The following is a 13,606-nucleotide window of genomic DNA, read 5'->3' on the forward strand; positions in this document are numbered from 1 at the left end:
CCAAGAAGGCACGTTTCTCCAATCACGACCTGGGTGAGAAAGACGGGGGCTGCGGGAGTCTGCTTTGCCTCATCTGCCATCCGGCTCCACCACGCACAAGCCAAGCTGCAGGGAGCTCTCTTTCTCCACCAAAGGCTTAGCTGCAATATGGTTTAAATTAGACATTTCTTGCCTGAGTAGAACAAATCACTTAGGTTATACGCTGACAAAAAAGGAACAGTCTGCATGCTTGGAAAGCTTAGGGGGAATTAAATTACGTGCTGTCACTTCAGAGCTGTTCCTCTGTCCTCTCCACCACCACCTCTCAAGTGCCTGCAGGAGTCCTGGAGCCTTGCGTGCAAGCTGAGCCGTAACCCAGGGGCTTAACATAAACTCCGGGCTCTCAGGTCATTGGGAAATAACAGGTATATCCGGCTGGGTCTTTTGTGCTCGTCTGCACGCAAATTAAAAGCTCGTGCAAAGCTGAACTCCTCGGAGCCGCTGGTTAGGGAGAAGGTATGATGCCCTGGAAGAGAATTCTCACACAATCTCCGTGTTTACTTTTTCAGGGATGAGGGTGGAGGGCTGAGCTTCTTATGGGAAGTTCGCACCGCTGGGCAGCTGAGCTCAGAAGGGGCGGGATGTGGAGGTGGCCTTGTGCCAGATGATCTGCTGGGAGCAGGGCTCTGCGGGACTCCAGGTCGGAGCTTTGAAGGGGTGCAGCTCTCGTAGACCTTCAGGGAGGGGAGTAGAGGTGGGCACGCCAATGCCTGCACTTCCTGGCTGGTGGCAACAATGGCAAGAAGGCTTGCGGGGGCAGAGTTGGACGGGGAGGGGCATGGGATGGGGCCTGAAACTAAGGGGACGGGCTGTGCACCAAGAGCTGTCACCCCCCCCCCCACCTCCCTCACTCTTTTTTTTTTTTTTTTTTTTTTTGCGGTACGCGGGCCTCTCACTGCTGTGGCCTCTCCCGTTGCGGAGCACAGGCTCCGGACGCGCAGGCTCAGCGGCCATGGCTCACGGGCCCAGCCGCTCCGCAGCATGTGGGATCTTCCCAGACCGGGGCACGAACCCGCGTCCCCTGCATCGGCAGGCGGACTCTCAACCACTGCGCCACCAGGGACGCCCTCCCTCACTCTTTTGAAGACCCCACTACAATTCAGCTTTGAACCCTCCAGAAGGCTGGTTGGAGTGGGAAAGGGTGTCCACTCTGTCCCCATGCTTCCTCTAATGGCAAGCAGTAATGTTCACGTCTCCTGCCCTTAGGATTTTGCTTACCTAGTCTGACTGGGAAGGAGCAGAGTGTTTCTGGAATCTGGTAGACCTGAATTCAAATTTTAGCTCAGCTACCACAGGAGCCGTGTGACCCTGGTTGATAATGCCAACTCCTCCTGTCTTGCTTTGTCTGCAGAAAAGGGATTATGGTTAATAGTTACCTTAAAGGTTTGGTTGTGAGGGATTCACGAAATGATTCATGTCAAGTGCTTGGCACACTGCCTGGCTCAAAGTGTTCAATAAACGGTAGTTCTTCCATTATTAGTTGTATATTATTACTGTCACGCTTGTTATTATTGGCAGAGCTGCTAACAAAAGAGCTGCTGCAATTTCAGGATGTGGCTCAGATGCCCTCCTGGCCCTACGCCTGAGCAGGATCTCTCCAACCTCTTCCCCTGAGCCACGCTCTCCCAGCTACTGACTCAGATGCCGCCTGGGCTCCGGGCAGCAGAGGTGTGGGTACCACTCTGCTTGCCTCTTCTTCCCGGCCCTGCGTGGGGGTTAAGGTGCATCATCCCCACCAGACCCACCATCTGGGGGTGGTACCTCTGTGATAGTGCAGCAGGGTTGCAGCACTGTTTGAATGTGCCCACATGTGTCTAAGGGGCTTTGCTCTTAAAATCAGTCACTGGGGCATGACTGCCTCTGAAATCTACCCTCACTCCCACCAACTTCCTACATCAAGACCATAGCTCTTTAAATGCTTCTGGATGGATCTGTCTCAAAAAATGGTTCTCAAAATGTGGTCCAGGGACTTCTTGGGAGGGTGGGTTGTCCCTGAGACCCTCTCAGGAAATCCACAAGGTTAAAACCATGGTCATAAGATATTCTTTGCCTTTCTCCCTGTTCTTCTCTCACAAGTTTACCAGGGGTCTCACAGTAAGAGATTAACAAGAATAATTAATAATGAAAATAGAAGAATTATAACAATATACTGTAATGAAAGTTATGTGAATGTGAAAAAAAAAAAACCCAAGTCTACCAGGGGTCTTTCAGGGGCTACATGACACTTGATATCACTACAGATTGGATGCAGCATCGGACATGAGTATTCATGTGTCTTCTGTTAAATCAGAAATTAAAGAGATTTGTAAAAATGTAAAACAATGCCACTCCTACTAAATATTTTTCGTTCTGGAAAATTTAGATATTTTTCAATATGCTGTTTCTGTTAACATGTATTAGGTTTATTATTTTTTAATGAATAAATATTTAAAACTTTGTTCCATTTTCATTTCTAAAACTGTAAATACTGTTAGATATAACTTAGACTAAGCAATAGCTCTTTGGGTTCTGTAATAATTTTTAAGAGTATAAAGAGGTCCTGAAAACAAAACATTTGAGAAGCACTGAGCTAAGATTTTGGCACTGGGCCTGTGAAGTCATCTCTTTGCTCACTTACTTCTAAATAAAACTATCATTTCTGGGAGTTTGGAATAGCGTGAATTTTATAGTAAGTTCAATATAATGCATTTGAATGTAGCAGATCTAGTCATGGAGCCCATGTGGAGGCTGCATTCCAGTTCTCTGCATGTCCCAGCCACTGTTTTAAAGGAAATTTTTCGAAACCCTCCCAAGACTGGATTGTAAATTACAGAGACTGAACCGTGCAGGACAGATACCAGAGGTACTCTCCACCGGGAGGGGAGAGGGCAGGTTTGAATCGCATCTCGCACTGAAACCAAGATGGCTTTGCCTGTTGGGGTCCTGGCCTCCTGGGGGAGTGGGGGAGAGGGGGAGAGGCTTGGGATCACCCAGGTCCTTAACAGGCATGCTAGTGCCAGAGAAGAGTACACTTAGTGTAGAGTTAGAAGGGAGGGGCTTCTGTATAATTCATGACATAGGCAATCAGTTAAGGAGTGTTTACCGCTGTGGTCTGGATAGGCTTTGGAACCTGCTGACGTGGGTTCAAATCTTGACCCCTTCACTTGCAACCCGTGAGACTTTTGGCAAATAGTTCCTTGTCCCTGAACCTTAATCCTCTTAGACATAAGGTAGGTTAACAATAGCTATACTTTCAGGATGATCAGAAGTAAATGAAGTTGTAGATGTAAAGCCCAGAACACAGTGCATGGCACTTGGAGGGAATATTAACTCCTTTCCTCTCTCTGTCCCAACTTGCTTTGTGGTGTTCGGTGCTTTAAGAGGGTAGAGGAGTATGGGCCACGGGCCCAGCCTTATGACTGTAACATCCGAGGGAAGGATCGTCCTCCCGTTTCGCTGGGCATGGTGCTCTGCACGTGGCACTCAAAATCGTTGGAGTGGTTATTCCTTGTTAAATGAAATGATACGTGTAACCTGACTTTCACGTCTCTGATCTGCCTCAGGGAGCCTCAGGTATCGTACTCAGAGCCCAGCAGTAGGAGAGCACAGAAACGAGGATTCCTGCTAGTCCAGAGCTTCTCATGTGTTCTTGCTGGGGAAGTAGATTTCCATTTTACCCCAGAGCCCCAGCTATTCCACTGGGTAACCCGGCAACCTGGGAGCTTAGGTGACTGCATCAGATGCTCCCTGAAACGGCGGACAGAGAGCAAGGGGCCTGGTAAGAGGGCCCAGCGCGTGCTGCCACAGCTCAGAACCTGATAAGCCCCTTTCTTCTTAATCAAATCCTTTCTTCTGCAATCAAACCATTAAAATAAATAAGCCACCAGGGACTGAGCACAGTGTGTAAAGGAAATAGGAACGTTAGTCACCTCCAAAAGTACACACGATTGAATTTGACTTTCCACAGTGGATAGGGGAGCATTTCCTCGCCGGCAGTTAAGAAAGAAGAGCTGAGAGGCTCTTTGCCCTGCCTTTTGGTCCAGGCTCCCCACACGGCCTGAGCTTCTTCGGTTATTAGATGTTCTGGATGCCCCTGGTCTGACCCACAGTCCACTTTCACTCAGACTTGTACTGGGAGGAAAGAAGGCGGTATCTTCTGGGAAGCGAGGGAGCATTTCTTCATTTGTAAGAATCCCCGGGAGGTCCTCCCACAACAGCACTCCCTTGGGTCCTCTCCCATTTGTACTCTGTAGAGTGGCGTTTTCTCAACTCTCCTTGGCAGGGAGTTGCTTGAGTGCTGTCCCGGAGCCTCATTCCTGCAGGAGGGACTGGCCCAGAGCCTGGCTTGGAGGAAGGAACCCCGCATGGCCTCACCCAGGATCTTTTGGAAACATGGCATCTTCCTGCCTGAAGAGCTGCCTCTGTACTGAGGGTCCTAAAGTGGAGCCTGTCCAGGTGAGGTGAAACGAGGTGAAGAAGAAGTACTGTGTGCCTGCCCTCTGGGAGCTGGAGGAAACGCATACTGGCTGTTGGTGCTGAGGTCGACCTTTTAAAGGCAGTAGCAAATGGCGTCCCCCAGAATAATGATCATAGCTGACACTGTCTGAGCCCCTCCCGGGTGCCAGGCACTGTTCTGAAATCCTTACAGGTATTAGCTCCTTTAATCCTCAGATAGGTCCCCGTATGGTCTCCATCTTACCTAAGTGCAAACTGGACCCAGAGATTTGCAGCGCTGGAGTCACTCAGTTATGGGTGGTAGAGGCACATTCGGACCCTGACAGGCTCTGGAGGGACGCTACTAACCACTCAAGTGCTGCCTCAGAAAGACAACGAGGAGGTGGCTCATATCACCTTAGGCTTCCGGGAGCTGGCAGGTGGGTGATGCTGCGTCAGCCCAGGAGCCTCGCACAGAACCAGGCAAACTATGTTTATTCCCGTGAGGTCCAAGTCCTTGTGTGACTCTAAACGTATTGGACAGGAATAAGGGGGCAATGGTAGTACTGGACCTAGTAGTACCAGTAGTACCAATAATAATAATGGCTAACATTTTTCTTTAAACTTTTCATTTTATATTGGAGGATAGCCGATTAACAATGTTGTGCTAGTTTCAGGTGCACAGCAAAGGGACTCAGCCATACATACACACGTCTCCAATATAACGGCTAACTTCTATTGAGAGCTCAATCTTTGCAGTCAACTATGCTGATGGGTATCCTCACGATATCTCATTTAATTCTCACAACGCCCCTCTGTAGCCTTATCCCTCTTGTACAAATGGGGAAACTTGGGCTCAGAAGAGTTAACTCACACGGCCAAGGTCACTGCTCATAAGTCAGAGAGCTGGGCCTCACACCCAGGAGTACCTGGCTCCAGAAGCCAAACTCCTAACGATGTGTTACGCTGGCTCTACTGCTTTTAATCTCCTCTGGAGGATTAGACAAGCCCAGAAGGCATCTGGGCCTGGGCCCAGGGGCCTGTAAAGGACTGTCATCCTCTCAGAGAGGATATCAAGGCCGGCTGAGGTCACTCTCCCACCCTGGCTTCTGTGATGTCTTTCACAAGGATGTGAAAATCCGGAATGTTTCCCCCTAATGTCTTACTGGCTGTAATCTGGGGATTTCCCTCATCTGTCAAGAGGAGGAAACGATCTGAATACAAGCATACATATTCTTTAAAGTAACGTACAGGTCTGAAAGACAAGTAATATTTTTGTTTTGTTTTCATTCTCCATTTGCAAAGCTAAATTACAGCAACAGTTCTTTATAGAAGGAAAAGTATTTTGGCACGTGCTCCTTGGTACAAAACCCCAGGTTCAAGATGCAAACTGGCCACCTTCTTGGAAGGCAATGAGGTGGTAGCAAGACACTTTAAAATGCACATCCCCTTGGTTCAAGCATCTCCGCTGGGGAAACACTTGCAAATGTATAGAGAATTGCACGGAAAAGTGAAGTCACTGCAAAGGAGTCTACAATAAGTTGGAAACAACACAAACGACCATCGAAGAGAAATGGTTAAATAAATTATGTTACAGTCATATTACGCAGTAGTTTAAAAGCATGCAGTAGATCTATACCTTCTGTTGAGGTCACCAAGACAATTGTTAAGTTGAAAAAAAAAATCACTGAACAGTAATTTTGGTATGATCTCACTTATATTAAAAATACATACATATGTACAAACATATGCTATACATAAGTGGAAGACACATGGTTCCTGTGGCTACATCTGAGAAGGGGTGGGAGTATGGGCTTTCCTATTTTTCTATATGTTCTTATATGCTGATTAAATCTTTTGCAACAAGAGTCTGTTTATATACTATATGTGTGTGTTTTAAGAATTTACAAAAGAGAAAAATAATATATACAAATTGTATAATATATAACATTATATATTAAATATTTAAATATATGTAATACTGTGGATGTATAATAATGTGGATATATAATATAAACCATAGTCCAAAGATTTTTGGCCTAGAAGTAGTCCAGAGGCCAGGGGTCACCTGGCCACTAGACTTGCTTTCCCCATATTGTTTTCCTGCTCCTGTTCTGGTCTCTGGCCCTCAGAGCCCATGACAGTATCAACATGGCCTCCATGGGCTGGAAGCTTCAAGATATGTTTAATAGGAATAAATGTAAAACCTCATATTTAGTTTTTTTAAATCAATTGCATACGGGCAATTAAAGACTCAGAATGGTTTTAAGTCTTAAAAGATAGAGACTTTAGTTCATCACAAGTTTGGTACAACAGTGGATGCAGATACCTTAAAACAGTCCCCAAACTTAGTCTGCATTAAAAGAAACACTGTGGGAAGTAACCACATCTCTCTGGGCTGGACAGGATGCCACCTTTGGGGTATTGTGTTTAGTTTCAGGTACACACTTAGGCATATTGAAGAATTGCTTTGTCTAGAAGGCACAGATAACCTGGATTAAGTACTAGAAATCAAGTTATTCAAAGAATGATTGAAAGAACTGGGGCATTTCTTAGTTGATGGGAGGATGGCTCAGTGGCAGCACAAGAGCCATCTTCAAACACATGAAGGGCTGTTGCGTGAAAGGGAAACTAGTCTTGGTTTATGTTACTTCAAACGGAAGCTTTAGGTTCAGCAGAAGACAAGAGCATTCACTCCAGATTCTTTCTTAATGTTGGAAAGAACCTCCTAACATTCAGAGCTTTCTAACCAGAGCAGTCCAACAACACGACAGGACAGTGTTGAGAAATCAACACTTCAGCAGTAGGATGGAAAAATCCTGCTGGGGGTTGATGGTCAAAAAGCCAGTGTATAATTATCCAGCCCTCGTGTTCTCTTTTGGGAATGTGTAGGGTAGGAATAACTGCTTTCGCTATTTAACCACCAATTATTTTCTCAAGCCCTGGATGTGACTACAGTGTTTGACCTGAATTTTTGTCCCTTTGTGGAAAGAGAAGAAAACCTGTAAGGGAATATAGATCTAACCCTAAAAAATAAGAGTTAACGGAGAGAAAGAAGACTGGCATCTGGATCCTCAACCAAGAATCCGTCCCAAGTCTGGAAGCTGTACCAGTCAACATGTCCTGGCTAGATACTGTGATTTAGCTGAACCCAAATGTACATTCTGTCTTTTTTTTTTTTCCTGGTACTTATTGTTGCTTTGTGCATTTTCTTGGTAACCTGGTAAATATTTATTTTTGTGAAATAAAATGAAAAACAACATCCTTTATCTGCGTAAAGATTTTCTGTGCTTGATCAAAGAATTAGGAAAGTAAAGTTTTTCTCTGTTGACCAAAGTAGAGGACAGCAGCCCCTCAGTTCCACAGCTACAAAGGTGAATTTCAGGAAGTGGACGGGGGTGGTAGTTGGAGCTTGTGGAACATATTTGCAAAAGCAACCACAGACCTGGCATCCCCTCCCTTCCTATAGAAACAGTGCTGTCTATTATTATCATTTTTGAGTGTCACTGATGCCTTATTTACATGCGTCACCATCTTTTTACAAACTAGATTGGGGTTTTAAAGGGAATACATAGGGCAATATCTACAAACACCAAGAATGTCAAGTACTGCATCTCTATTTCATTTGGAAAGGAAAAGATTCCCAAATCAAACCGGTTTTGATTCTTGAAAGGGAAGGTGGGAGAGCTAATTCATGGCAGCATATGGTTAGACAAAATCCTCTGTAAGAATGCAATATGATGGCGTTCGCTTTGAAAGAAGGGATGAAGTGCTTTAAAGCAAAGCATCAACTGAGTTAGTGAATGCTTCATCCACAAATATGGCGCAGGAGGGACTCAGATGGTGGCTGAGCGACTAGACTAAATGATCACTGAGGTTGTCTTTCAGCCCTGGTGTTTGATATTTTGCCCCCTTTTCTTTCCTTAGTTGTTCTGGCTCCCTGACCCCCGTTCTTCCTTTCTTTACTCCCACTTCTCTTGTCTCCTTTGCCCCTAATCTTTACTCTTCTGTGAGAGAGAGAAGGTCAGCAGGAGGATGGAGAGAGAAAGGGAGACAATGGAAAGCAGAGAAAAGAGTGGGGGTCTCCCAGCCAGTGCAGGTGAGGAAGAGGTAGAAGTGGACTCAAGGAAAGGGAGAACGAAAGCGAATGGGAGACAAGAAAGAGGGAAGAAGGAAGAGCCAGGGGAAGACAAAAGGCAGGGAAGGAAGGAAACTAAAAGAAGCAGGAAGAAGCCTTTAGACAACAGGACCATTTGCTACATTGATGAAGCACCTCAAACTGGAAGTGGATTATCTCCTTAAAACAAGGACACAATGAAGCTAAAGGGCAGGTATTGTCTGCATCTTATATTCCTCCTCTTCTCAAAAGGAATTGAAGGAGGCTTACAATAAAAGACAGATACACTTGAACCATTCCAAGAGCAAAGGCAACAAAGAAGGTAAAGGTGCTACCAGGTAGTGCTGAGGAAAACTACTGTTAACTGAGCACAGACTTTTTCTTAGCCTTGAACTCCTAACAGCAACATATCGTGGGGACATTGAATTGAACGACATAGCAATCCAGATTCTTTTCATGGTCCTTTCTTCTAAGAGACTCTCAGTAAAAGGATAATGAAAGATCATCATGTTATGAAGATATTTCTTTCTTACGTTCTTATTTTGTTAGTTTTAGTAACTTTAATTTTGATATAGTTTCAGACTTACAGACAAGTTGCAAGAACATCACAAAGAACTTTCATTTACCCAAATTCTCCAATTATGAACATTTTACCACGTTTGCTTTATCATTTTCTTCTCTCTCTCCCAATCCCCACTTTGTCTTTTTTCCTTGAACCATTTGAAAGTACACTGCAGACACTGATGCCCCTTTACTTCTAATAAATACACGTGAAAGTATTTTGGTGGGAAACTACAATAATACAGTATAGCTTTGTGGCTTTCACTAATACCAGACTATATGGAAAGAGCTTCATGGGGCAATCAGGTTGGAAGGGGAGGAGGGCTAAGAAACTTGTCTTAAGCTACACTGAATTAGCAAGAGACTATCTTCTTCTTAGATTTATTGGGTTGGCCAAAAAGTTTGGTTTTTTCCCATAAGATTATGGAAAAACCAGAACGAACTTTTTGGCCAACCCAATATTTAGGTTGATAAAATTAGCAAAATCTTCCAAAGCTACTTCTACCCACACTTTACATAGGATTGAGAAAACATCAATTATCCATATCAAATAATATAAAAGGCAGGGGAGATGGCTTTGGAAGGTCACGCTCCTGGGACTACCCCATCTGAGAAACCTCAGGGCCACCACTGCTTAATACAAAGGCAGAGAATCCAGAGGATCGTTGCTCACATGCATAGTGCTTTGTTGACTCTAAAACACACTTAAAAAAACCCCATTTTAACGTGTCTGAAATCAAAATACGTCTTACAACAAATGGTGTAATTACAATTGGCAGTCCTGTAGCCTTTACAGTAGTACAGAAAATAATGGTGCATCCTATAAATGATAGCTGCTTAGATGAGATGAAATAAGATGTATTTTTAGCGCTGTGGTTCTCAGCCTGTGTATTACCAGGAAGAAGGATGCAGAAGCAAGTCAGCTGGAGCACAGGGTTTTGGTATCAGCTCCTCTGTCCTCTCAATTCCCCTTCACATATTGAAGCTCTAGGATACTGGAGCTGTGCAGTATCCACAGCTCTCCCCTCTGCCATGTCCTTGGTCACTGCAGCCACTTGGTGTGTCTCCTTCTTCCTGTCTCTCTGCCTCCTAGCATGTGTCTGATTGCTGATTCTTGCCCATCCCACATGTCAGACTTGCCAGAGATTGCTGCTTCTACTCCACTGTAGAGCACATTGCTTAGCCGTAAAATCGACACAGGGATTATGCTAGAGAGAAATCCCATGAAGAACCCATAAGGCTGAGCTTTCTTGGCTACTGGTTCCAGGCACAAGGTACCTGTCTCATGTGCTAATTTATTATTATTTTGGGACTGACCCAAAAGGGACTGATGGACAGAAGTGGGATGCATGAGGACTGAGGGTACTCTTATCTTTGGTTTCCTAGCATGTTCCCCCCACTCCCATCTCTCCTTTTCTGAAAACAGAACTAGCCCTTTGGCCACAAGGGTGGCCTGATGCCAACCTGGAACAACAGAGTTCTTCCAGTGGCCTGGGTCATGACCTTGAAAGAGACATATTCTCTTTCTCTTGGGGTGGTTAATTTGAGGCTGCCCATGACCAGCTTTCCCGCTACATGAAGAGCGTATCTGGAACGAAGCTCAAACAGAGACCAACATACTAGACAGTGGGGCGAGCAGCCCCAAGTCCTTCCATCCTGTGAGGTACCACCATTATCCTTCCCTGCACATGAGCCAGTGCATTCCTGTCCTGCTTAAACAAGCTTCAGCTGGATTTCTGTTCTGTGGAATCAATACAATACAGGGTATTTTAAACCTCTGCTTTGAACTATCTCTCTAGCTTAGCTGTTCTTTGGAAAGTTATTTGTACCAAACAATTCAAATTTGAGTTTTGGGAAGGCAAAATCCCCGTATTGTGTGTTGTTGACTGAAAGGAGATCCCTAGGCCTCAGCCACTGGCTTTGGTTGAGGAACTGAGATAACTTAAAAGCCTGGTGTGGATTTTCACTAGAGTGAGGGCTCCACCATGAGCTGGATCAGGGGTACCCACAGGCCGCTTTGGATTTACCCTGCGTTTTCATCAGGTACCAGATGGACCCTCTGACAGAAGTCTACACCGCAAAGCCTGGGAGAACCTGAGGCCCGGCGTTACGATAGCCAGTCATTTTGGCTTCGGCTTGTCATAATTGATAAGGTCTATCTTTCTGACAGCATTTGCCCAACTGGTTCCTCTGTCTTTTGAAGGCATGTCCTACAAGTGCTGAGCCCAAGGCATTATGGCTTGGAGGACGGTTTGCTTGAACTATTTGCTGTGGCAGAAAGGTATGTATCTAGTTTACTAAAAACTATATGACATTATTCAGGAATTAAACAGAAGGTCTTAGGAGCAGCTTTGTTTGTACTTTTTAAGATAGAAATTTACTTGGTTTAAAAGCACCACCATCCGTCTGACTCTGGTAGAGATACTGTGATAAAAGCTTTCAGGAATGTCGATAGCTCAAAATTGGCATTAGCCCATACACAGTTCTTGTCTACTGAAGTCTAGTAAGAGACTGATACATTGTGACAGTCTTGAATGATTAGACAAAGGTCATACTAAAGCTGGATATTGTAAGGTTGCTACAAAATTCATTTCAAAGGTATATATGCCAGCACAGCCCTGGGAAACCAATGCTTATTTACTCAGTTGCTCAAAAACTAACTTCCTTACGGAACTGAGTACCCCATCATGAAGTGTAAAATCATTTCCAGAGAACCTCTCAAAAGCTACTGAATGGAGAATTTTACAAAAAGTCATTTTCTTATCAGATAAGATATTTTAATGTTGGCTTCAACCTTTCAATAAGTCAGACTCTTAAGATGCCCCTTTATTTTTCTTTAAAATTTAACCAGTTATTCCAAAGTCAGCTATGAAGCAGGCCTCCCTCATTCAAAACCAATTTACCTGCAGAAGGTTAGCATACTATTTCTTTAGGATCCTCAGAATCCTCTATTCTGTAAAACAAAACAAAACAAAACACCCCAAAAACTATTAAAAAAATCTGCCCAGCTGATTTTTTTTTTTTTTAAGGCGGGTAGGAGAGAAGGCATTTGTGCCTTTTATCTGAGGATTTCCTTCCGCGTAAACTTGTATGATCGATCTGGAGTGCGACTTCGTGGGTTCAAATTCTGGCTCCACTTCTTACTAGCTAGCAGGAGGGAGGGTGGGAGGGTAGAAAACCGCCCCAGTTTGCCCATGCAAGCATTTCAATCATTTACTTGGAAAGAGAAATCATTTAAGATTATATCGTTTGATTGTAAATGTATTACTATAGTGCGTGTGATCTTGGGTAAGTCATTTAATTTCTCTGAACCCGTTTCCTCAACTGTAAACCGGGAAACAATAGAGATTCGCAGCGCCGGTAAAGCTCAAAAAAGCACGGGGCTGTCACGTGGTAAACGCCCAACTTCTTTACTTACACTTGATAACCCCGGAGGCTCGGAAGTACACTTCCTACCTCGGTAACTACTGTACAACCCACCCTTTCTCCGGGCTCGTCCTTTCCCCAACCTTGGAGAAAAGACCATTTCTCTCCCGGGTCTTTAAAATACTTTGTACTAGCCGACTGGAAAGGGCGCCGCGGCCGGGGAAGCTACCGCGGCCCAAGCGCCCTGGGCTTCCCCTTTGACAAGAGAGTCCCCACTCCGAGAGCAACGCGAGCCCACATCCGGCCTTCGGGTGGCGGCCCGGGCGGGCGCGGCTGTGCGTGCGCCGCGGAGGGTGGTGGCGGTCCGCGCCCCGCCCTCGGCCGCCGCCCCCGCCGCTGCCTCGGCGTGTCAGGTGCCGTGAGAAGCGCCGAGGGACATGAGTGGAGCCGACTTTCCAGAAGCGGCGCACGCAAGGCACAGCTCCGCACGCAAGGGGGAGGCGACAGCAGAAGAGATTTTTCAACCCAATAAAGTTCGCAGGCGCGCGGAGATTGGCCTCCTCCTCTTCTACCCCCCACCCCCCGCCTCCTCCCTCCAGGAATCTTCAGAGTGCCCTCCCTCCCCTCCTCTCTCCAGTGTTCGTCCCAGCTTGGCTCCCCCGCCGGGCGCCAGGGCCTCCGACACGGCCAGCGTTGCCCCGCGCTCTCCAGTGGGCGGCGCCACCTGGAGGAGTTTCTACGAGGGAAACCTTGGGGCCAGCTGCGGTGCGCCAGCGAGGGCTGGCCTTTGTGTGCCAAGGACACTCTGGGCCCCGGGGCGGGGGAGCGGCGTCCTTCAGGGATTCTCGATCTCGCCGCGGTCATGTCAAAACTGACATGACCGGCCGATTTGCTTGCGAGAACGTTAAAATAAAAATAAAACAATTCGGGATGCAGTAAGGCAAACCGCTACCACAACCGAACTTGCTTTTCCAAACTGACAGGTTTCCTTTCCCGGTTCTGGCGCCCAAGGATCTCGAGCGGTTTTCTCTCGGGGAAGGACGCTCAAGCCACCGAGAGGGAAGGGAGGTCGTACCCTCGGGGCGTGGAGGCGCTCCCACCGAGAGCGCA

The sequence above is a fragment of the Globicephala melas genome, chromosome 12 (genome assembly GCF_963455315.2).
Source record: "Globicephala melas chromosome 12, mGloMel1.2, whole genome shotgun sequence".
Classification (NCBI taxonomy): Eukaryota; Metazoa; Chordata; class Mammalia; order Artiodactyla; family Delphinidae; genus Globicephala; species Globicephala melas.